General features: G+C 41.6%; 1 long non-coding RNA gene across 2 annotated transcripts in view; it reads right to left on the reverse strand.

The window, feature by feature from the left end:
• Positions 1 to 1,547: 1,547 nt before the first annotated feature.
• The window catches only part of LOC126108805 (uncharacterized), a 31,599-nt gene continuing 6,576 nt past the window's right edge, over positions 1,548 to 26,570 (reverse strand). For both annotated transcript variants that reach the window (XR_007523637.1, XR_007523636.1), the window contains 4 exons: positions 3,004 to 3,101; positions 2,613 to 2,878; positions 2,171 to 2,242; positions 1,548 to 1,934 (listed from right to left, as the gene is read on the reverse strand). This is a non-coding gene — a long non-coding RNA (uncharacterized LOC126108805). The remainder of the gene's footprint in view (positions 1,935 to 2,170; positions 2,243 to 2,612; positions 2,879 to 3,003; positions 3,102 to 26,570) is intronic.

Genomic DNA, 26,570 nt, shown 5'->3' on the forward strand with positions numbered 1-26,570 from the left:
AAATGAAAAGCCAGGCGTTGTTGGGTTCGACCCTGGCTGAAAACAAGGGACAAAGGCAGGGGAATATATTCACTTTTATATGAAAGAACTGAGGCCCGAAGATCCGTAAGAATTTCGGAACTTCGTTAGGATGGACATGGCCTGTTTCGAGAACCTGCTGTCTATGATAGAAGATAGAATCAAAAAGTGTGACACAGTCATGAGGGAGGCTACCTCACCTTCTCGAAGGTAAGAATTGTATGTTTATACGTTTTGTGATCATATCAACCGAGATGTCTCATACAATTTCGTTACATGCCCTGTTACATTGCAGGTTGGCTGTAACATTACAGTTTCTGGCGACCGGGGAATCTTTTAAGAGTCTGGCTTTCAGCCACAGAAGTGCACAGCCCACCATTTCAAAAGTTGTTGTGGATGTATGCATTGCAATTTGCGACACTTTAAAGGACCAATACTTAAAGGTACATTTGTGTTATTTTTTCGAGTTTGGAATATATATATATATATGTGTGTATTTATATGTGTATTTATTTGTGCCATTCAGACAGTAATTAAGTATATAACATTACAGGCACCATCAACAGAAGAAGAGTGGAATAAAATTGCCAAAGAATTTGATGAACTGTGGCAGTTCCCAAACTGCATTGGTAAGCCACAGAATTAAGTTACATAATATGGAGAAAATCTGACAATAATGAAATGTATTTAAAATGCTTTTAATGAAGTACATCAGACTCAGCTTTAGGCAGTTTTTTATCTCCCACACTGCAAGTCTATGTACTGCTATATAAAACTACTTACTTTTATTTTCAGGAGCAATGGATGGGAAACACACAGCATTTGCCCCACCATGAACTGCTGGCTCAACATACTTCAATTATAAAAAACTCCACAGTGTTGTTTTACTAGCTATTGTGGACGCTAGGTACCGATTCTCTGTAATTGACATTGGGTGCATTGGAAGAGTGAGTGATGGTGGGGTGTATGGAAACAGCCTGATCAGTAGCGCACTTCGGGAAAACTGGTTGGAGGTACCACAGCAAAAATCACTTCCTGGCACAAACATTGAAGTGCCATATGTGATTCATGCTGATGATGCCTTTCACCTGAAGCCATATATCATGAAACCCTATAGACTGCTAGAACCAGAAGTCCAAACAGATTTTTAACTACACACTGTCAAGAGGAAGGCGAATAGTGGAAAACAATTTCGGAATTCTGGCCAATCGCTTCAGAGTTCTTCTCAGTACAATTCGACTACCTGTTGAGAAAGTGGAATTGTTCAGACTTTATGCATACTGCACAACTACTTGATTGAAGAGGCAGATACCACATATCTGACAGCTGCTGATACAGAAAGCACAGACTTGTGCACCATAAACAATGGCTCCTGGCGAGGAGAAAAATCTCTCTCTTGCCAGCAGAGTGGAAATTGCACATCACTGTGTGCCAGGGAAGCGCGCGAAAAATTTTGTGAATTCTTTAGTACAACAGGTTATGTTTCATGGCAGTGGGAAGCTGTTAAGAAGTACAACTTTTAGCAGTAATAATGTACAAAAGGCAATCTTTTATTTAAAAATAACTCATCAATGAAATGCAATGCCTTAACTTTAAAATCAGTTACAGATTCCTTTACGTATGCCATCCATGATAGATTTCATGACATTCAATTTCACGTCAGCCTTAATTGCTGGATTTTTCAATTTCTCCAACTCAGCAGCAACATACTGCCCAAACTTGTCATCTTCATGGCTGCCATTAATGGAAACTTCAATGTCTCTTAAGACTGACAATGTTGAGGTGGCTAATTCATCCTTAGTGTCCTTCCTACACCTCTTTCTGGCTGAAGCATAAGGCTGCTCACTTAGAGGTGATGGTATTGATACAGGTGTACTTCCCTCTGACCATTCCACAGTAAATATGTCTTGGGAGTACTGGAAATAGAAAACTGATACAGTATTGTGCTACATACATATTACAATATCTAACATTAAAGTGGTTATGTAAACTACAGTGGCCTGTTCTCTGTGTAAAATATAAGTAATGTAAGTAACTTGTATGAAAGTGAAGTACTATTTTGTTGGAGCAAATATATACACTATAATCAAAATGTTACATTCTTTTGGTCAAGAGAGCTTCATGGCTAATGAAATGTCATTGACATACTTACATTGCTGTTGTCATCTTCAATATATCCCTCATTTACTATGGTCTCTTCAGTAACTGTGGTCATCTCAGTATTCTGAAACAGTTGATGTGTTATTCACTTGTTGCAATTACTGTTTACAACTTTTATTTAAATGTAGGTAAAAATTTACATAAGAGTCATTGACAGTGGTCATGCTACATGGATTTGATGAGAGTGACTGTGGTATCTAAAATATTAAAGACCCATGTTAGTCTATAGCAGATTGTGAACCGCTCATAACACTGAAAAATATGAATACACATGGTAGTATTAAAGTGTGATTTGTTTTCCAAAATACCGTTCACTAATATAAGCATACATCCTACTTGAGTTGGAATATCCATCTACAATTTGAAATCAGAATAAGCTGTCTTACACAAAGCAGAATTCCTACAAAGGAAGGCAACAAAATGTTCGTACTTACCATACGGCTTGGGACATTTGTCACCGTTTTCCTTGGTGTCACGTAGTCCTTCAAAAACTTCAAAGCATTGAACCACCACACAGCAGGCTCATAAAGTTTATGATCTGCCCCTGCACCACTATGCTAACTGGCTCTAATTTTTTTAGCTCTCCACAAAAGTGCGACCGCAGTGACATGAAGCGAGTTTTGCAGTCCTTATCTGTTGCGTTGGGCACAACTTCGTGAACTTTACTGCCTATCACTGCCAGTTTCTCTTTCCTGGCATGCTGAAATAAAGCAAGAGATGCAATAAAATCAAACACGAACTTTCGTAAGCTAAGACACTGACATACGAATCGAGAATCATCATGTAACATAATATACATATTACATATAAATGATGCCAACATACCTTATTACGATATAGCGGGTCCTGTGGGTTATACATACACTTTTCTTCACTGTAGGCCTGAATGAGGTAGCTTACAGCCTGTTTGTTCCGTTCCATTTCTAGAATATGAAGCAATAAATAGAACCATAAGCATTCACAAACAGCTAGCCTAAAAGAAAGTCTACTGGGGGGGGGGGGGGGGGGGGGGGGGGGGGGGGAATTACCGCATTTATGAAAACCTACTTACTGAAAAAATTACGGAAAATCTCCAACACGAAAAACTGTAATTTGCCTCTAGACACCCAACCATAAACAAACAACAAGCAGAAAGCACTGCGGTACCCATTTCTGCGCATGCGCAAGTTTTGCAGCCTAGTGCGCATGCACGGGTTGATGGCAATTTGCAACTGCTCTCTATTCCGGAGCACGGATAATGTGTCTGCTACTTTTCATAGTTTAGCCCGTTCTACCGCTAGATGGCTGTCGCACTAGACCAGTACTGGCCACGGCAGATCGTCATGTAATACCGGCTTAAGAAAGTTTAATTTTAATGACTTGGTGACTCCTCCCAACATTAGGCTCTTTACATTATGTAAATTCTTTATTCCACAAGTGCAAGAAGTAGGAATCTGTATAAAACTGATAATTGAGTCAAGGAGAGGTCTCTTCAAGAACATCAAGTAGCTTATACTGCATTTACATGGCATTACATTTCCTCTTTAGTACATGTTGCGATTAAACAAATCAGTTTCTGATGAAGTGTGATATATGCAGAACCTAAGTCGCTTCGAATGGACTGGAAGCAGCATTCAGCTCTGTTTTCTGCTGTAAAAACTTTCATTAGCTGCCTGTTCATATAGGTCAACCTAGTAAATCAAAACTAAGTTTCAAGTAGCTATTGCACATATTACATCTACAATAAATTATCTCTAGCAAACAGATGTTTAAAATTCCTGAAAGTAATTTTGGGTATAGCACTGAGTGAAAAATGCTTCTGATTTTATAATGGACAAATAATTATTTTTCTTTAGAAATGCAAATCGAGTTTCACAAAAGGGAAAAATGCGTATGTAGGTTACAGTAAATGGAAAGACAGGAACTATTTTTACATTCAAGGACTTGTAGTCCATCATCATATACAAAAACAAAGAAAAAATCTGTCAACGTACATGTCTTAGAAAAAGTGTCTTGTATCAGTTCTTTCAACAAATTGTCTTAATTTCTGGGTCTGAATTTCAAACATATGTGAGTGCTCTAGACTTCCCTAATTAAGTATGCAATTAAATTATTTGAAACGAATTGAATGCATTTGTCTCTGCTAATATGCAACACTTTAAGTGGCAAAGATCCAGCTTTCTTAATGCTGTCAATTTTTGGGTAGCCTATGAAATAATGTACAGAATGTGAATTAATAGTCGAACCACAGAGATGCAGAAGGACCTCATGGATATTTTATAGACAGCACTATCATTTAAATAGTTCATATCTACGCAGCCCACACAAAGGTTTTGATAGCTACATATATCCACAACTTTCAGTAATTATTTTGTATTCTTTCATAACAGCCTCCAAAGAGACTAGTGTGTGTGTGTGTGTGTGTGTGTGTGTGTGTGTGTGTGTGTGTGTGTGTGTGTGTGTGTTCTCTTTCTAGTGAATTTATGAACATGTAACTCCCACCAGATTTCTGAGATTCATATCACCAAACTATGAACATCTGTATTATCACTATTATTAATTTATAGTGGGCATTTTACAATACTAAATACTTTTAATTTATCATGAAATAAGTTAACCACTTCCTCTTCCTGCTGTTTTTAGTTATTCTGTCAAATTTATTGTCATGGTGCATTAGTACATGGAGCAGCTGCCCCTCCCACATGTTTCATATTCATGAGTATATCTCTGTCTCTGAGCAGAGAGGCTTCTTCTGTTTTTATAGCAGGACAGTATCTTTATGTACATATAGTGGTTTTGATAAATCCGTTAAGGAGTATAAATACTTGGTCGTGCAATACCCATTATTTATTCACTATTATTTGCAGGTATGATATCTCCACTTTCAGAAGTTTGACGTCCCGTGGGAAATACAAATTTGGGATGAAAGCACTGAACAATTATGTACTCCCCTTGAAAACCCACATTTGAAGTCACATGAAGTTCCATTGATATTCCAAGACCACTTCACTACTTATTATCTGAAGAAAGGAGATGTCAAGGGCCAAAGCAGAAAAAGTTGAAGCTTGAAAATGAACTAGCAGCAGCATTACGACATAGTCTGTCTACTAAAAATGACTATGATGAAGTTTCCCGTTCAGTTCTTTACAAGAGTTACATGCCACGAATTTGGAACTGCAAGGAAGAGTGAGTGTGTCAATTTTTTGAAGATCACAAGAAACCCAGCACCATCCATTACTCATTCTGTTGCTGTAGATACAAATTTAAATATTTCATTTACGAAAAACATGCAACTTGAGCTGTTGGGAAGTAAGTCCTTTGCTCGAGTAGTAAATAACAGACATGAAATTTTGAGTCTGTTGCAGGAATTTTAAGACATAGATTCTGAGTGCTCAGAAAGTTGCATAGAGAATATAGTAGAGATAATGAGAGAGAATTTAGTAGGGTCATTCCATGTTAGTTCAACCAGGGGCTCCAGCTCATAGTCTCATATTTGACTGAAATTCAGTGCACTAATTCTACCATGTGTGGAACACTCGTGTACGAAGTATTAGTTTCGCCTGCCAGTCAGTTCCAGAATTATGACTTGTGAAAGAAGGACCCGGAAATTGCAACCCGCATCTGGCAATCTATCTTCAGACCCAACTTCAGGTCTTAATAACTTTGGAACTATTGCACACAGTCCAGTGAAATTTTTACAACTCAGTAACATCCGTTTAGAGAACACACTCAATCAATCAAAACACCAACAACATATTTCTGAGGGAAAATAAAAAAATCCAAAATGTGATTAAAAAAATGTAATGCGTTAAAAGGTACATATTGTAGGTGTCCTCTATGCTAAATATAATTCACTCAAAAAGGGTATAAATTTTTTTGTGGTAAGCTTAATGTGGCCTAAACACACACAGAACTCATCAGTGTGATTTCAGGTGTGCCACAGGGGAGTGTCATGGGACCGTTGCTGTTCACAATATACATAAATGACCTGGTGGATGACATCGGAAGTTCGCTGAGGCTTTTTGCAGATGATGCTGTGGTGTATCAAGAGGTTGTAACAATGGAAAATTGTACTGAAATGCAGGAGGATCTGCAGTGAATTGACGCACGGTGCAGGGAATGGCAATTGAATCTCAATATAGACAAATATAATGTGCTGCGAATACACATAAAGATAGATCCCTTATCATTTAGCTACAAAATAACAGGTCATCAACTGGAAGAAGTTAATTCCATAAATTATCTGGGAGTACGCATTAGGAGTGATTTAAAATGGAATTATCATACAAAGTTGATCATCGGTAAAGCAGATGCCAGACTGAGATTCATTGGAAGAATCCTAAGGAAATGCAATCTGAAAACAAAGGAAGTAGGTTACAGTACACTCGTTCGCCCACTGCTCGAATACTGCTCAGCGGTGTGGAATCCGTACCAGATAGGGTTGATAGAAGAGATACAAAAGATCCAATGGAGAGCAGCGCGCTTCGTTACAGGATCATTTAGTAATTGCGAAAGCGTTACGGAGATGATAGATAAACTCCAGTGGAAGACTCTGCAGGAGAGACGCTCAGTAGCTCGGTACGGGCTTTTGTTAAAGTTTCGAGAACATACCTTCACCGAAGAGTCCAGCAGTATATTGCTCCCTCCTACGTATATCTCGCGAAGAGACCATGAGGATAAAATCAGAGAGATTAGAGGCCACACAGAAGCATACAGACAATCCTTCTTTCCACGAACAATACGAGACTGGAATAGAAGGGAGAACCGGTAGAGGTACTCAGGGTACCCTCCGCCACACACCGTCAGGTGGCTTGCAGAGTATGGATGTAGATGTAGATCCCCATACCAGTCACAAAAACTGAGTTACATGCACACGAAACTACAAAAATTTGAAAAATTACCTGAAAAACATGGATTTTCGAAGTGTGGTAGCACAAAAGGGACAAGTGCTATCCAAGCGAAATTTCACACACTGCATAAGTAGACCATAATGATATATACCTCAAAATTTCAGCATGTTATTGCAAGACGTTTGTGTACACTGGAAGTTGACAGATGTACTTGGTGATGTGGCCATTGTTCCACAAAATAATTTTGTAAAAACATATCGTAAACTGTTCTCCCTCTTCTTATCCTCTCCCACAACTGTTGAATCACCAAGCAACAACATATAGACAGATTAACACAACCCATCATTAATGTTTACTGCACCTTAACTGCTAAAAAACCAGCCGATTGTGCTTTGAACAGAAGTTCTCCCACACTTTAGCTACTTTACTCTGAACATTGAGTGGCAAATGGTACTGTCTTCCTGATACTGTGGTAGGAACTAGAACTGTCATTAGAATATGTTCAAAAGGAATCCAACACTTGTCTGCCAAACATGACCAACGAAATGATCTTGCTGGTCCTGCTGGTGCCATGAAGTTCACAAATACATCACCTTCTGCTTCACAGCACTCTGCAACACATCCCAAGTACCATTTGTCATCATAAACAGCAATAATATAGCAACCTGGTTGTATGGTGCTGCTTTTGCTTCTGAATCCTGAGTCAGACACACTGTGAAGACACATGTTGTGCATGAATCTGTAGTTACAACCGGACAATCTGCTCATAAGCACATTGTCAGAGTCCACTGGAGAAAACTGGTGATGGCTCCTTGTGCCTGCAACAGTTTCAACGTGTTCTAGTCTGCTTTTTAGCAACTCTTCGACTGATTTCACCTCATCTTTCGAAACATAGAATGATTGTATGCCAGAGATATTTTTCTGTACCTAGGTAAATAATCGATGAGGTGTTAGAATGTGACCTTCTGTAGGATGCTGCAGACTAGCTCGTGAAGCCATGCGCTTAATGGTAGCACCAATACAATCACGTACATTTTTACCATGACTTGTTGCGAAAAAATTCAATTCTACGTGAATCTGAAAATCATGGTAATACATGCATAAATTTTTGAGATTTTTACAGTTTTTGTACTGACTAGCTGCCCCATCATTGAAGTATTTCACAAAATGTATGTGAGGCAGCTTCTTTTTCACATATGCCATGACTGTGAATGTGGGCATGAACTGCAATGGCATCATGAATTAAACAGTCACTAAAAACACACAGGTTCATGACAGACACATCACCTGAATCACCTCTATGGTAAATCGCAAATGGCTGGAGAGTTGCTTGACTGTTGTCCCAATGATATCCTTGTATGGCATCTTTAACTACAAATGCATAATTTTCAGGAAAGTCTAGTATTACTATAATTTCATCTTGTTTCAAATTATCCTTACAAAACTGGAGATAAGCCAATTGTGCAGTTGCTGTGAAGCTGTGTGTGGTCAGTTTGTCCGTTTTTTGACAACACATTTCAACAAAATCTTCCACAGTACTTTGCTTTGTTTCAAGACTTGTGCGATCCATGTGTGTCCATTGCTTCTAAGAAACAAGTTCATCGTCATCCATAAGGAGTTCACCGTACAGTTTGTTATTCGTGTGTTCTGCAGGATTTGCCTTTCCAGGACACTTTTCACACCTGTGTACCATGCACTGGTAGGAACTGATGTCACACACTAGCAACTTCATTGCACCTTGGTAATACAGACCAGAATCCTTTATAGCAGCAAACATCAGCTTAGCATTTTGATGGGTCTCACATGAGCTAACATTATGTGTGCCCCTTGCACTTACAGGCACAACCCATTTTGGAAGAAGATTGAAAAAAGCTGATAAACCTACTTTGGTATTGGGATACTTTTCCTTGAATTCTACATATAGTTCTGATATGTTGCATAGCAACAGTCTTTTTTGCATCTGTACACGTACATTTCCCATTTTCACCGTTACATAGTCTTTTTTTTGCAGGCATTATTCGGCTGTTTCCATAAAACTCCGACACTAGCACCTTTATTTCTGAACTCAATTGCTTACCCTATGCCTTCTGACGTTGTGGGAGCACTCCTTGGGTTGCTTTTATTTTCCTAGCTTGCTTTACCATATATGTAGAAACATTGAATTCCTTTGCAGTGTAGGCAGTAGACCAGCTGGAAGGAGCAAGGGTAAGAATAGCTACTTTTTTTCTGGCGTGTGGATTTGGCACATTTTTCTTTCAAATCATGGACAATTTCATTCAAATCAGAGCATTTCTGGCATGATTTCTGTTCCTTTGGAGCAGATAGTTCTTCCTCTTCCACCATTAGTGTGTCAGCTATTTTGTTTTAATTCCATTTGAGCTTGTAGTTTTCTTCTACCATAGCTGGGCCTGTCTCTTCCCAACTTCGTGTGTCTTCATGGGAGACAAACCAAGAGCAGTCACTGAAGTATTTACTTGCTCATCCGCTGTGGTTGTAGGTGGCTGATACTCTGTCACTGTCATGTAAATGATCAGAATATTCTTCATTTTTTAGCAGTGTAACATACCTGGAACATAACTTTTGTCCTGGTCTCATGTTAAGTCCCACGCACTGATTCACTTTCAATGCTCATTTTATCCCAATTTCTCTGAGGCTACACTTCACTGTCTTCTTATGAATCCAAAATGGATCAAACAACTTCTTTGTACGAAAGAATACTTATCCAGAAACACTTTCATATGATGATAACAAACACTAAAGTTTCCTGGAACTGTACTTCTTGTGCCCACAGGGTGTATCCCGGATCTCCATAGCAACAAATCTTGGCTCGATTCATCCAGATCATACAGTACAAAGCGAATGCCACATTTTGTTCCACATGCTGTTTTATGCTCTACCAATACTGCAACTTGTTTGAACAAAAGCACCACTAGTACGCTCTTCTGCCTCCATACTGACTTTCCACAACAGTACTGACAGTCTGAACTAGAACCTTAAAAACATGAGTAACCTGTAATTGTTGCTTGTTTCCTTTGTTGTTCCTGCCTAACAATGACTCATTTTGTCCCTGAAAACTACCATTGTTTAACTTTCTGTTGCCTAATGGTTCCCAACAATTGCTGCAGCTTTATCTGAAACAAGCTGTCTGCACCATCACTATTACTTGCTAAATCATGTTAAAAAAAAAACGTAACCAAATGCATCTCTGTCAACTTTTATTGTACACAAACACCTTGCAATAACAAGTTGAAATTTTTTCACATATTATATTATGGTCTACTTATGCAGTGTTTGAAATTTGGCTTGCATATCACTTGAACCTTTCGTGATACCACACTTAAAAAATCCAAGTTTTTCAGGTAATTTTTCAAATTTTTGTATTTTCGTGTGCGTGTAACTCTGTTTGTGTGACTGATATGGGCAAGATGAGTTCTGTGTGTGTTTAGGCGCCACATTAAGCTTACAAAAAAAAAAAAAAAAAAAAAAAAAAAAAAAAAAAAAAAAAAAAAAAAAAAAAAACTTTTTGAGTGAATTATATTTTGGCATAGAGGGCACTTACAATATGTGCCTTTTAACGTATTACATTTCTTTAATCACATTTTGGATTTTTTTATTTTCCCTCAGAAATATGTTGGCAGTGTTTTGATTCATAGTGTGTATTCTCTAAGTGGATGTTACTGGGTTATAAAAATTTCACTGGACTTTGTGGAATAGTTCCAAAGTTATTAAGACCTGAAGTTGGGTCTGAAGATAGATTGCCAGATGCAGGTTGCAATTTCCAGGTCCTTCTTTCACAAGTCATAATTCTGGAGCTAATTGGCAGGGGAACTTAAAATTTTGTACATGAGTGTTCCCCACTTGGTAGCATTGCTGTGCTAAATTTCAGCCAAATCTGAGACTATCAGCTGGAACATTTTCTCAAATTGGTTGAATTGACATGGAATGACCGAGTAGTGTTGGAAAAAAGTACAGGAGTGTGAAAAGGAGATGCTGGCACTCATATCTTTACATATAAGATTTATAAGTACGTGTCTCAAAATTTTAATCACAGGTTGTAACACCAGTAATCCATAGATTTACGTATATCCCATAAATTTCTGCTCTGACATTGTACTGATGTATCTCAATACTCAAGATCTTTAGTGGTGTAAATATGTTATAATTATGTTAATTTTTTTGGCGTTTTAAGAAATTATATTGTAACTGTACCTCTGGTTTTATATGTAATACTCCATGAATGTAATAATTTGTGAAATCTCTGTGTATTTTACTGGTCCACACGTAGTGTAAAACCTGTAGTAAAGTCCTGTAGCTATCGAAATAGTTTGTCACGACTGAAAAAGGTGGATTTGGTGCACAAGGCTCTTAATTCCTTTGTGGCGAGTGACAATATGAGTTCTGACTGTGATACTGAGTGGTCAGCATGTGACGAAGGAAGCTGGGATCTATTTACTTCCACTCTTGTTTTGCCATCTGCCTCCTTAAATTCATTTTCGCCTAATTACCATTAACATACAGGACTATAATCTGCATTTTCACAAAAGAATAAAGGTTGGCTCTCAGTCTTAAGACATGTAACACCAGGTCTAATTTTGTGCTTAGTTTTGTGTAGATAATTAATTTCCTAATTTATTTACACCATTCCTAGTTAATATCTTTTGTTGTATGGAGAAAGGAATAATTGTTTCATGACTTAGATTCTATTGTTTACTTATAAACAAATATGAATTCTGTAATAATTATAAACATTTGTATAAGAACTACTAGGATTCTTAAGTATATATTTGGCTCTGTTCAAAAACGTATAGCAAAGCCAGCTCTTAATTAATTCCAAAATAATTACCAGGTTTGTCAAAACTATTGTTTGTAGAACTATATCTGTTAATTTCATTATTTAAACAAATAATTTCGCCTCACCTTTGTGCAAGAAGTAACTGTTAAAAAGGAGGATTTTTCAGTGTATTCAGTTAATTGAGTGAGTTACGATTTTGTTAGAATATATACGCAAAATAGCTGCTTATAATAATTAATCTTAATTTACAACAGACTGTTACGGCTTAATCACCATTTTGAAGTACATCAAGTTTGATGTGGGGTCCATATTGCATTGTTAGTTGACTGTTGTAACTGTCACTGCTTTATTAATATTACAAATAGTGTCAAGAAGTTGAAATTAAATGTTTGTTATGACATGACAGCAGTTATGTTATAATTGTAATTTCTGTAACTTAAACACGAAACAATGTATAGTTTCTGTTCCTATTATAGTGAGGATACATAAAGGACCGATTCTTGGTCCCGAGACAGTCAGTTGACGGTCGTTTTTCAGACAGAAAATATGTATTGGTTGAATTAACAACAATGCATCAACTTAACATTGAAATAAGTATAACACAAATAGGGTGTGTGCTAGAAAAATTAATAACAATCTCTGCTTAATTTATTTGAAAAATAGCGTCACATGTATTGTATTATTCTGCATGAAGTGTGAACTGTGTGGTTAGGTTATTACTGATCATTGTTGTTCAGCAGCAAACTGTTGTAGTAGTATGCTGATGTTGCCTTCAATTTATTAATGAGGCTTATCAACATGTACCAGTAGTGAAGTGGCCATATAATTGTGTAATATTGGGGGGTTGTGAACAGTGAAAGTAAAGAACTGTGAAACGCAGTTGTGCAACTGTTGCCTACATCATTTACAGTAGTCAGTGATATTCTTCCAAACCCCCCCCCCCCCCTTTTTCAGCCAGCATAACAATGCAGTATGTCGACACCGAGGACTATCAACAAAGAAATAAAGCAGGCTAATGTCACAAGCAGCAACCTTCATCAGCTATTGTGATTAATTTGGGTGTGTAAATTGGGGCAAGAAGAACTTTTGAACGTGTAAATTACCTCGGATGGAATGTAAAGTGGCCTATCACCCACGATACCATTATTGGCCCTATTGGTATTAACAATGCCGTGGCTAACATCATGCACCATGGTTGCATTATTGCCAATTTTATAGTCACTGTAATTTGCTACTAGTGCCACCACCTTCAGCAGAACTGTTATCTAAATATGTACATCCAACGGACCAGGTGTTATGTATTGAATAATAACTTTTGTGGAACTTCTAACCACGTGCGCTCACCCATGATGATCCCCAGTCACATTCCTAGACAGGGTCCTTTCCAAGTGAGTTAATTCCGAGTATACTGTTTTTATCAAACTGACAAATTTGGCAGTAAAACATTCATAAACAAAGGTTCATCATTAAATAAGTAGCTGCAATTAAAATAATCAATGACTGCAGTATAAAGTGCTTATAGCTATCTGTAAGTAAATGTTGTAAAAATGCAGCAGTAATATCTCGCTTTGAACAGGTTTGTAGACTTCTAATTGTTTGTTTCTCCGTATATGTTGTTACAATGCAGTTTTTTAAGTTGTTTACTCATTTACAAAGCCAGTGTGACTTTGTTCCTTATGCACACTTCATGCAAAACATTGAAACACACCACAGAAGTTTTTAGTTAGTAATTTTCTTTAGACTGAATAAGAAAAGTTTTCTGTGGTATTTGAAAAGTAAATGTTGCAACAAAGAAATCCCTGGTGCAATTGATTAGAAGAAATGAATCAGAGTGTTGTGTGCCAAAAAACTTTTTTCAGTGCAAGACTGAAATTATCGAGTCAGTGACAACAGATGAGGGATCTATCAATTTTTTAAGTGCACTGTCCAGAGACTCATTATCATAGCGACAGAAAACAGTAAAGTCTTATAGAAAAATAGGGCTAAAATCTAGAGCAGGGGATCGGGGCCAGCGGCAGTCACAGAAGTGCTTATCTACTGCTCACAGGTTGACGCGTCAGTTTCGCGTAGCCAATGGGATGATTCTTTAATATAACCAAAAAGAGGCAATATGAGAGAAAATGTATGTGTAGTGCCGAAATTGAAACCATTGCCTTGTTTGCTGGTTTTCAGTGCACTGGTGAATTTTGAGAAATATATTTTTTGTGATTATGACAGTGAGTGCTATAAAGTGGACCGATTCAAGGGATTTACATCTGCACAGTGACTTCATCCACTCGTGCGTCTCGTTGATTATTTGTATAAAAAATGTGGCACATTGGTCGTGAAATCACTACTACTACTGCTACTGCTGTGTGCGGGCAGCATGAGGTCCAAATCAAGAATTCCTGCAGAGCATGGTCCTCAGCCAGACTTAAAATACTGACAGAGACAGTAATATTTTAAGACGCGTTTAGTTTTAAATGATATCAGTGAATACGGTGAAGTAAAGTTGGCAGCATACCTCGGGGGTGGACGACAGAAGTAAGCAGCACAGCGCCTGTGGGGTTGGAGGACATCAGAAGGAGGACCTTTTTTATTGTTTCTTTTCTGACAACTCACGGGCATGTGCAACTCATTCCAGTCGGCTGGTACGGGATAAGTTCTGACGCAAAAGTAACACAGATTTGCGAATGCCTATTGTAGAAACGATTATCTTTAAATGCAGTACATATTACAGTAAAAAATATGAAATTAAATTACGCCTCTTGTAATACAACACAATGAGTGGAAGAGCGACGACATTCAAAACATTCGGTAAACATTTATGATCGTATCACATACTGCATTTCAATCTAAGTACAATTACTGTTGCTAATCAATTAATTATTCACTCTCACATACAACAATAGCCAGGCAATTACAGAGTCACAATTTTGGGGGTTGCTGAGGGTGGCTACAGTCTGAAACAGAACAGCTGACACGAAGTGATCTGAATGGTGCTGACTCTTTAACAATTAGTATTTCGCGAGTGGTTCCTGAGGCAGCAGCCTTTTCAGTAGTTGCAGGGGCAACAGTCTGGATGATTGACTGATCTGGCCTTGTAACTCTAACCAAAACGGCCTTGCTGTTGCGGTACTGCGAACGGCTGAAAGCTAGGGGAAACTACAGCCGTAATTTTTCCCGAGGACATGCAGCTTTACTGTATGATTAAATGATGATAGCGTCCTCTTGGGTAACATATTCTGGAGGTAAAATAGTCTCCCATTCGGATCTCTGGGCAGGGACTACTCAGGAGGATGTCATTATCAGGAGAAAGAAAACTGGCGTTCTACGGATCGGAGCGTGGAATGTCAGATCACTTAATCGGGCAGGTAGGTTAGAAAACTTAAAAAGGGAAATGTATGGCTTAAAGTTAGATATAGTGGGAATTAGTGAAGTTCGGTGGCAGGAGGAACAAGACTTTTGGTCAGGTGAATACGGGGTTATAAATACAAAATCAAATAGGGGTAATGCAGGAGTAGGTTTAATAATGAATAAAAAAATTAGGAGCGCGGGTAAGCTACTACAAACAGCACAGTGAACGCATTATTGTGGCCAAGATAGACACGAAGCCCACGCCTACTACAGTAGTACAAGTTTGTAAGCCAACTAGCTCTGCAGATGATGAAGAAATTGATGAAATGTATGATGAGATGAAAGAAATTATTCAGGTAGTGAAGGGAGACAAAAATTTAATAGTCATGGGTGACTGGAATTGGACAGTAGGAAAAGGGAGAGAAGGAAACATAGTAGGTGAATATGGATTGGGGCTAAGAAATTAAAGAGGAAGCTGTCTGGTAGAATTTTGCACAGAGCATAAATTAATCATAGCTAACAGTTGGTTCAAGAATCATGAAAGAAGGTTGTATACATGAAAGAACCCTGGAGGTACTAAAAGGTTTCACATAGATTATATAATGGTAAGACGGAGATTTAGGAACCAGGTTTCAAATAGTCAGACATTTCCAGGGGCAGATGTGGACTCTGACTACAATCTATTGGTTATGAACTGTAGATTAAAACTGAAGAAACTGCAAAACGGTGGGAATTTAAGGAGATGGGACCTGGATAAACTAATTAAACCAGAGGTTGGACAGAGTTTCAGGGAGAGCATACGGGAACAATTGAAGGGATTGGGGGAAAGAAATACAGTAGAAGAAGAATGGGTAGCTCTGAGGGATGAAGTAGTGAAGGAGCAGACGATCAAGTAGGTAAAAAGACGAAGGCTGGTAGAAATCCTTGGTAACACAAGGAAATTTGAATTTAATTGATGAAAGGAGAAAATATAAAAATGGAGTAAATGAAGCAGGCAAAAAGGAATACAAACGTCTCAATAATGAGGTCGATAGGAAGGGCAAAACTGCTAAGCAGGGATGGTTAGAGGACAAATGTAAGGGTGTAGAGGCTTATCTCACTAGGGGTAAGATAGATACCGCCGACAGAAAAATTAAAGAGACCTTTGGAGAAAAGAGAACCACTTGTATGAATATCAAGAGCTCAGATGGAAACCCAGTTCTAAGCAAAGAAGGGAAAGCAGAAAGGTGGAAGGAGTATATAGAGAGTCTATACAAGGGCGATGTACTTGAGAACAGAAGAGGATGCAGATGAAGATGAAATGGGAGATACGATACTGTGTGAAGAGTTTGATAGAGCACTGAAAGACCTGAGTCAAAACAAGGCCCTGGGAGTAGACAACATTCCATTAGAACTACTGACGGCCTTGGGAGAGCCAGTCACGACAAAACTCTACCATCTGGTGAGCAAGTTGTATGAGACAGGTGAAATACCCTCAGACTTCAAGAAGAATATAATAATTCCAATCCCAAAGAAAGCAGGTGTTGACAGATGTGGAAATTACCGAACTATCAGTTTAATAAGCCACAGCTGCAAAATACTAACGTGAATTCTTTACAGACGAATGGTAAAACTGGTAGAAGTCGACCTCGGGGAAGATCAGTTTGGATTCTGTAGAAATGTTGGAACACGTGAGGCAATACTGACCTTACGCCTTATCTTAGAAGAAAGATTATGGAAAGGCAAACCTACGTTTCTAGCATTTGTAGATTTACAGGAAGCTTTTGACAATGTTGACTGGAATACTGTCTTTCAAATTCTAAAGGTGGCAGGGGTAAAATACAGGGAGCAAAAGGCTATTTACAATTTGTACAGAAACCAGATGGCAATTATAAGAGTCGAGGGGCACGAAAGGGAAGCAGTGGTTGGGAAGGGAGTGAGACAGGGTTGTAGCCTATCCCCGATGTTATTCAGTCTGTATATTGAACAAGCAGTAAATGAAACAAAAGAAAAGTTCGGAGTAGGTATTGAAATCCATGAAGAAGAAATAAAAACTTTCGGGTTCGCCGATGACATTGTAATTCTCTCAGAGACAGCAAAGGACTTGGAAGAGCAGTTGAACGGAATGGACAATGTCTTGAAAGGAGGGTATAAGATGAACATCAACAAAAGCAAAACGAGGATAATGGAATGTAGTCGAATTAAGTCGAGTGATGCTGAGGGAATTAGATTAGGAAATGAGACACTTAAAGTAGTAAAGGAGTTTTGCTATTTGGGGAGCAAAATAACTGATGATGGTCGAAGTAGAGAGGATATAAAATGTAGACTGGCAATGGCAAGGAAATTTGTTGACATTGAGTATAGATTTAAGTGTCAGGAACTCGTTTCTGAAAGTATTTGTATGGAGTGTAGCCATGTATGGAAGTGAAACACGGACGATAAATAGTTTGTACAATAAGAGAATAGAAGCTTTCCAAATGTGCTGCTACAGAAGAATGCTGAAGATTAGATGGGTAGATCACATAACTAATGAGGAGGTATTGAATAGAAAAGGGGAGAAGAGGAGTTTGTGGCACAACTTGACAAGAAGAAGGGTCCAGTTGGTGGGGCATGTTCTGAGGCATCAAGGGATCATCTATTTAGTATTGGAGAGCAGCAGGGAGGGTAAAAAATGTAGAGGGAGACCAAGAGATGAATACACTAAGCAGATTCAGAAGGATGTAAGCTGCAGTAGGTACTGGGAGATGAAGCAGCTTGCACAGGATAGAGTAGCATGGAGAGCTGCATCAAACCAGTCTCAGGACTGAAGACCACAACAACAAACCATTTCGCGAGTAGGCAGCCAACTTACTGTGCCCTCATTATAGCTATTCTATCAGCGGCTCCACATTTTCTGCCTCCTGCTCTATCACTGGCTGCATAATACAAACAGCTGACACACCTTCTATTGTTCCCACTATGCATCAATGCAAGTGCTGACAACATTCCTGCACGAAACACGTTAAGTGCACCACTGGTCCTATTCTAGACTTTTACCGATAAATAGTAACATGTGGAGAATAACATTAAGTCTCAGAAGTCTTAGGGCACGGCAAAGAAGTCACAGTGTCCAGCTAACGTGTCCACCAGGAGTCAGCACATCGGGTGGCCAAAGATAATGGTAACGCTATAAGCTACGAAAACTGAGTGATCAGAGGCCATTTTAGAGTACCACTCACAGGCATAGCTCCAACTGTACTCAGTACACATGTTGACAATATTAATGGAGCAAGCATTTCCCAGTAACACAGAGACCATGGGAGAAGAGTGATAAAGAAAGGGTCTCCAGTAGGGACACCGCTACATAACAAACAGGCGACGGTAAGCTGAGGACGCAGTGTGAGACTGTAGAGGGGTTACGCCTCTCTTTCTACACCCAGGCTCTAAAAAACTAGCAGTACGAAACTAGAGCTAATGATGTAGTGAGAGGACTTGGGTGCCACATCACATCGGGGACAGGTGGGGGTGAAAGGGAAAGCTGAACAAAACTTGGAGGCAGAACGCTCCAAGTGCAGTACCAGAACAGTTAATCAAATCGTAGGCAAATAGTATTGGAACTCTTGTGTGTCGTATTGTGGGTGCGGGCGCTGACAATACTGACAGCCTCATTTCTAAGCAGATCGAATGGTGCTAGCCAGTCACTGTCACTGCACTAAGAGTCAGCCTCATCATGGGTACAAGTCCTTTGAGGCAAATACAGCAAGAGTTGAAACTGTTTCCTGTATAAAGTTAGATGTTGCAAAACACTTCTAGTTGAGATTATTTCTAGTCACTTTCCAATGCTTACCTTGAGTAAAAACGGATTAAACATTTTACCCAGGTCAAGACTCCCTCTCACACAGGCCAAATGGCTAATCCCCTTCTCACAAACACTGTCACCCAATCTCAGGTAGCACTCATACTTGGCATACCATATCATGTAGTATGTTTTGATGAACATATGGAGTGTCCCAAAAGCAGAAATATAAAAAAAAAAAAAATAAATAAAAAAAATAATAAAAAAACTTTTCAGTGGCATTTAAACTTATTACCCGGAACGGGAACTGGAGACATTTACAGAAATAGCCCATTAAAATAAAAGTCTAGATTAGGTATATAGGGATGGCTTGAACACAAGTTTCTATGCATGTACCAGCATTGTGTCAAATGGTTTGAAGCAAACCAGTAGGGAAGTCAAAACAAAACTTAGAAGCCTAAGGCAACAACAACAGAAGAACAGGAGACAAGGGAGTTAGGTAAACATGTTGTAAACTTGGTGCACAAGAGCAGTGACAGAAAAGCTGTTATAACTTCAAGTTGAACAAATATATTTCAAGGACAACACAATACATGTAAGTCACAGATCAAGTAAACAAAGTAAGGCGAGTGTACACTTTAACAGTCAAATCAGAACTGGGTCCGAGTCTAGCGGCCGCTGACTGGCTAGCCGCTTAAGTGGCGTGGCTGCTGCACGGCTGGCAGACAGCGCCGCATGTAGAGGACACGCGTAACTATGCGGCGGCACTATGAAAGATCGGCGAGTCACAACACTCCCTCCCCCCCCCCCCCCCTTTGAAGTTTTTGCACGTCTCGATGGAGATGGCCTGTAGATTGCTAACGTCCACAGGTGTTTGACTGGCTGTAAAGTCTCGAGGAGGAGGCTTCCTGTACGGATGGAAGTGTCCCCGATGATAACGGGTTGAAATGACAGGAGAAGTGGGGGTCGCATCTGCTGGGCCCCGTGCACCAATCCACCCGTTGTGGCAAGTCCGGTTGTTATAACAGGAGACATGGACGATGTGTCCGCATCTGTAGGAGAAGGAGGCAAGTAGAGTTATTCCGACAGATGGTGGTCATCTGGATCCTGCATGGGCATGTCTCCTGTTGGCGTCAGTTCTTGTGCTGGCACCGAGATGACGGTGAGAGGACTGCGTTCTGAGTAATGAGAGATTCCAGGATCCCGAGCGTCAGGTAGAGCCGTAGGTGGTATAACGGCATCCGGAACAGGCGTTGCCGGCACACGAGGCCGAAGCTGGTCCGAATGACGCACTGCAACACCCGTGTCCGTCTGGATTTCATACAGACGTTGGCCACGGTGTCTTAAGATGCGGCCAGAACTCCATTTTGGCCACCTGCCATATCCCCGTACTCATACGAGGTCGCTGGCGGTGAACCGGCCAAGCGAAGTCACCCGTGGCCGTGTTGTGGAAGGCCGCAGAAGATGAAGTAGCGTGCGGGGCTGTCGGCCGTGTAAGAGCTCAGCTGGGCTGTGGTCGCCCGTGGGGGTGAAACGGTAAGAAGCCAGAAATTGGAGAAGTGCATCATCAGCAGCAGAAGAAGTCAGGAGTTTCCTCCTCTGAGCCTTAAATGTGCGGACCAGACGTTCAGCCTCACCGTTTGACTGTGGATGGAACGGAGGGGCCGTGACGTGCATGACGCCGTGACGGGCACAAAAATCCGCAGAATCTGAAGAGGCAAATTGCGGACCATTATCAGTAACAAGAGTAGAGGGAAGGCCTTCCAAAGAGAAAATGCAAGCTAGAGCATTTGTGGTTGCCGCAGTGGTAGGTGACATGCAATGGACAATGAAAGGAAAGTTAGAGTATGCGTCATTAACGAGAAGCCAATAAGTACCTAAAAAAGGTCCCGCGAAGTCAGCATGAATACGCTGCCAGGGCTCCTCAGGTGAAGGCCACGGTGACAAAGATGACTTCGGGGCAGCGGCCTGTGACGCACAAGGGCCGCAGGCAGTGACCATGTGTGCTATTTCAGAGTCGATGCCGGGCCAGTACACGTGATGGCGCACCAAAGATTTTGTGCGACACACACCCCAGTGCCCTTGGTGAAAGAGGCGCAAGACCGAAGCACGCAATGACGCAGGTACCACAACACACGGCGAAGCATTCTTGATGAAAAGGAGGACTGTTCCATCCCTAGCCGTGAGGCGGTAACGCAAAGTGTAATAGTTCCGCAACGGATCAGAAGTCTTTGCAGACAGACGATCTGGCCAACCCTTCTGAATACAGAGTAAAACCTGGTTGAGGGTAGGATCAGAACCCGTAGCAGCCGCCAGCCTGTTCCCGGTGATGGGGAACACGTCCACAACCCGCTGCTCGGCAACATCCAGGTGGAAACACAAAAGTTCGTCCCTATCGAATGCCATACCAGGACCCCTGGGAAGGCGAGACAGTGCATCAGCATTTGCATATTGAGCTGTCGGCCAGAAATGAATCTCATAATTGAAACGAGACAAGTAAAGAGCCAAACACTGGAGGCGGTGTGCAGCCTTGTTGGAAAGTGACGTTGATGGATGAAACAAGGAAACAAGTGGTTTATGATCCGTAACAAGATGAAATTTGGATCCATAGAGAAAAACACCACAAACTTATGAAGAGCATAAATAATGGCCAAAGCTTCTATCTGAATTTGAGAACACTTTCGTTGGGCATCCGTGAGCATTTTGGAGGCACAAGCAATGGGTTGTTCAGAACCGTCAGAAAAACGGTGCGCAAGGACTGCACTGACCCCATATTGAGAGGCGTCCGTGGCAAGAACAAGATGGTGGCCAGGTCAATAAGTAGCCAGGCATGGGGTCTGTTTCAGCATAGTCTTCAATTTCTGGAAAGCCGCATTGCATGACGTGGACCAGTGAAAAGGCACGTTTTTATGCAACAGGCGATGCAATGGCTGAGCCACCGAAGCAGCAGACGGTAAAAACCTGTGACAGTATGCTATTTTCCACAAGAAGGCCTGCAGTTCCTTAACAGATGTAGGGCGAGGAAGGGCATCGATCGCAGCGACAGTTTGCTGAAGCGGACGAATACCATCTCGAGAGAGTTGAAACCCCAAGTACGTGATAGATGCCTGAAAAAATTTTGATTTCTGAAGATTACACTTAAGACCGGCAGTCTGTAAGACATGAAAAAGTGTGCGGAGATTCTGAAGATGTTCTTCAGCGGTGGAGCCAGTGACAACAATGTCGTCTATGTAATTTATACACCCAGGGACAGTGAGCAATAATTGTTCCAAGAATCGCTGAAAGAGGCAGGGGCGCTGGCAACCCCGAATGGCAATCGTTGGTGTTGATAGAGGCTGAAAGGCGTGTTAAGGACCAGAAACTGCTGGGAAGCAGTGTTGAGAGGAAGCTGATGATAAGCTTCTGACAGGTCAAGTTTAGAAAAATACTGGCCTCCAGCAAGTTTAGTGAACAATTCTTCAGGTCGAGGCACAGGGTAACTGTCGATAAGGCATTGAGAATTTACAGTGGCTTTGAAATCGCCACAGAGACGAATATCAGCATTTGGCTTAGCAACGACAACGACAGGAGAGGACCACTCACTCGAAGTGACAGGAAGCAAGACCCCTGAGGCAGTGAGACGATCCAGCTCCCGTTTGACCCGATCACGAAGGGCCACAGGAATGGATCGAGCCCGAAAAACTTAGGCCGAGCAGTGGGTTTGAGTGTGATATGAGCTTCAAAGTCGTTTGCACGGCCTAACCCAGGAGAAAAAAGGGACGAAAATGTCGTCGACAAGGAATCCAATTGAGCATAAGGAATAGCATCAGAGATGATACTGACAGAGTCATCTAAGGAGAACACAAAAACGCAAAAGGCATCGAAACCAAAAAGATTCTCCACGTTACTATGGTTGACTAAAATATGGGAGCAGTGTGAATGACAGATTTGTAAGATACCTCAGCATCAAATTGTCCCAAGAGAGAAATCTTCTGTTTATTGTAAGTCCGTAATTGCCTAGTGACCAGTGACAGGATTGGAGAACCCAACTGAAGATACATCTGAGAATTGATGATAGTGGCAGCAGAACCGGTATCCACCTGCATGCAAACATCTCGACCAAGTATTTGGACAGTAAGAAATAACTTCCCTGAAAGGGAAGAAGTACAATTGACAGACAACACAGAAGCAGAATCAGCGTCATGTGCATGAACATCAGGTATGCGGTCGGATTTGCAAACGGATGACACATGACCCTTCTTTTTGCATTTGTGACACACGGCCCAACGTACGGGACAATCCTCTCATTAATGTTTCGTAAAACACCGCGGACATGAAGGAAGTTGCCATGGGGTTTTCTGCAGTTTCTTAGACATTTGTTTACGGTTAGGCCGAGGCTGCGCTTGGGAGCGTACTGCGGCCACGTCAGCCGGCGGGGACACGCCGCACGCTTTGTCAACATCGCACAGAGGTTGTATTTCCCCGATGTCACCCCATGCCTTTATTTACGCTCCAGCAGCGTGAGAAATTTCAAAAGACTGAGCAATGGATAGGACTTCATGTAGAGTCGGATTTGCCAACTGCAGGGTGCGTTGCCTAACTTCTTTGTCGGGCGCCGACCAGATAATAGCATCCCGTACCATGGAAACGGCATAGGATTCTTTGTGAGCGTCAGTAACAAATTGACACTTTCGACTGAGGCCGTGAAGTTCAGGAGCCCAAGCGCGATAGGATTGATTCGGTTGTTTTTGACAACAATAAAAGGCAACACGAAAGGCTACCACATGCGTATGCTGTTGAAAATATACGGACAGAAGTGAGGATATTTCAGCAAAGGACAAAGACGCAGGATCTTTCAAAGGAGCCAATTGCGACAACAACCGATACATTTGAGGTGAAATCCAGGAAAGGAACAGAGACTTACATGTTCGGTCGTCCGCAACATGAAATGCCAAGTAGTGCTGTCGAAGACGTTTTTTGTAATCAGGCGAGTCTTCCGCCGTCTCGTCGTAAGGAGAAAAAGGAGGGAGAGACGCCCCACATTGGATGCCGCGACGAAATCACGAATCGCACTTGTGAGAAGCATTTGCTGTTCTATGAGACCTTGCAAGAGTTGCTCTAAAGTTGTGGGTCAACAATGAAAAAGAAAAATTCACTACCTCATTGCCAATTGTTATAACTTCAAGTTGAACAAATATATATCAAAATGACAGAACACATGTAAGTCACTGAGCAAGTTGTCAAAGCGAGACATGTGAACACGGCAACATTCGAACGAGCACCGGGTCCGAGTCCAGCGGGCACTGGCTGACTGGCCACTTGGGTGGCGCCGCTGCTGCACGGCTGGCAGACAGCGCCGCACGTAGAGGACGCGCGTAACTACGCGGCGCCACTTTGAAAGATCGGTGAGGCACAACTAAAGCATTACAGAGAACAAGCAACAGACTTAGAGAATGTGCTCACAATTTACACTCCTGGAAATGGAAAAAAGAACACATTGACACCGGTGTGTCAGACCCACCATACTTGCTCCGGACACTGCGAGAGGGCTGTACAAGCAATGATCACACGCACGGCACAGCGGACACACCAGGAACCGCGGTGTTGGCCGTCGAACGGCGCTAGCTGCGCAGCATTTGTGCACCGCCGCCGTCAGTGTCAGCCAGTTTGCCGTGGCATACGGAGCTCCATCGCAGTCTTTAACACTGGTAGCATGCCGCGACAGCGTAGACGTGAACCGTCTGTGCAGTTGACGGACTTTGAGCGAGGGCGTATAGTGGGCATGCGGGAGGCCGGGTGGACGTACCGCCGAATTGCTCAACACGTGGGGCGTGAGGTCTCCACAGTACATCGATGTTGTCGCCAGTGGTCGGCGGAAGGTGCACGTGCCTGTCGACCTGGGACCGGACCGCAGCGACGCACGGATGCACGCCGAGACCGTAGGATCCTACGCAGTGCCGTAGGGCACCGCACCGCCACTTCCCAGCAAATTAGGGACACTGTTGCTCCTGGGGTATCGGCGAGGACCATTCGCAACCGTCTCCATGAAGCTGGGCTACGGTCCCGCACACCGTTAGGCCGTCTTCCGCTCATGCCCCAACATCGTGCAGCCCGCCTCCAGTGGTGTCGCGACAGGCGTGAATGGAGGGACGAATGGAGACGTGTCATCTTCAGCGATGAGAGTCGCTTCTGCCTTGGTGCCAATGATGGTCGTATGCGTGTTTGGCGCCGTGCAGGTGAGCGCCACAATCAGGACTGCATACGACCGAGGCACACAGGGCCAACACCCGGCATCATGGTGTGGGGAGCGATCTCCTACACTGGCCGTACACCACTGGTGATCGTCGAGGGGACACTGAATAGTGCACGGTACATCCAAACCGTCATCGAACCCATTGTTCTACCATTCCTAGACCGGCAAGGGAACTTGCTGTTCCAACAGGACAATGCACGTCCGCATGTATCCCGTGCCACCCAACGTGCTCTAGAAGGTGTAAGTCAACTACCCTGGCCAGCAAGATCTCCGGATCTGTCCCCCATTGAGCATGTTTGGGACTGGATGAAGCGTCGTCTCACGCGGTCTGCACGTCCAGCACGAACGCAGGTCCAACTGAGGCGCCAGGTGTAAATGGCATGGCAAGCCGTTCCACAGGACTACATCCAGCATCTCTACGATCGTCTCCATGGGAGAATAACAGCTTGCATTGCTGCGAAAGGTGGATATACACTGTACTAGTGCCGACATTGTGCATGCTCTGTTGCCTGTGTCTATGTGCCTGTGGTTCTGTCAGTGTGATCATGTGATGTATCTGACCCCAGGAATGTGTCAATAAAGTTTCCCCTTCCTGGGACAATGAATTCACGGTGTTCTTATTTCAATTTCCAGGAGTGTATATCGTCAAACCCTGAAGTTGAGGTTCTTCCAGTACACTCAATCAGGGTAACATTTTACCAGTCAGGGTATTTTTGTACCACTTACTACTTCTGTTTCACATGGCTGTTCCCCCTATTTGCTTATTTGATACTAAAAGTGACAGTTTTATTACCTCTGTGATTTCTAGTTACTATTTCAGTTGTCTTTCAAATTTCCTACAAGCTCTTAGGCTTGTGATTATTCTTTCATTCCTTTGCTGTGAATAGAGTTTCTGACGCCTGTGTGATTTAAGTTGAACAATGCCAGGTTTATACAAATATCTTGATATTTCAAAATAAATCCACAGTACTGAATTCACACTACTTGTTTTTATTCTTTTTAACACCTGATTTTCTTCTGGTGTGATCTATATTTACCCAAAGCAACAGATTTCGGAAAAATTCTTTGTTTCTCAAGACGTCTAAAGTTATGTGGAAGGACTGTATAACTTTATACCAGCATTAAAACAGAAATTTTATTCTAATGGGGCATAGTTGATATACATCTTCACTTTTCCAAGCACTCTGTAACTATAGATGTAAAAGGTTGAAATGTCTGTTGCACTACGTAATTTCTTGTGTGTCCAGTAATTTCAAAAAATGTTACAGAGAGGCACAACTTTACCCCAACTGACTGTAGCAGTATTACCAACAAAATTTCAGAAACAGAAAGTGGCCTTATTTCCTTTATCTCATTTCAACACTAATGTCAATTCTACAGCAAATGCCTCACTCCCTTCCCAACCACTGCTTCCCTTTCATGCCCCTCGACTCTTATAACTGCCATCTG

This window comes from Schistocerca cancellata, chromosome 11 (genome assembly GCF_023864275.1).
Source record: "Schistocerca cancellata isolate TAMUIC-IGC-003103 chromosome 11, iqSchCanc2.1, whole genome shotgun sequence".
NCBI lineage: Eukaryota > Metazoa > Arthropoda > Insecta > Orthoptera > Acrididae > Schistocerca > Schistocerca cancellata.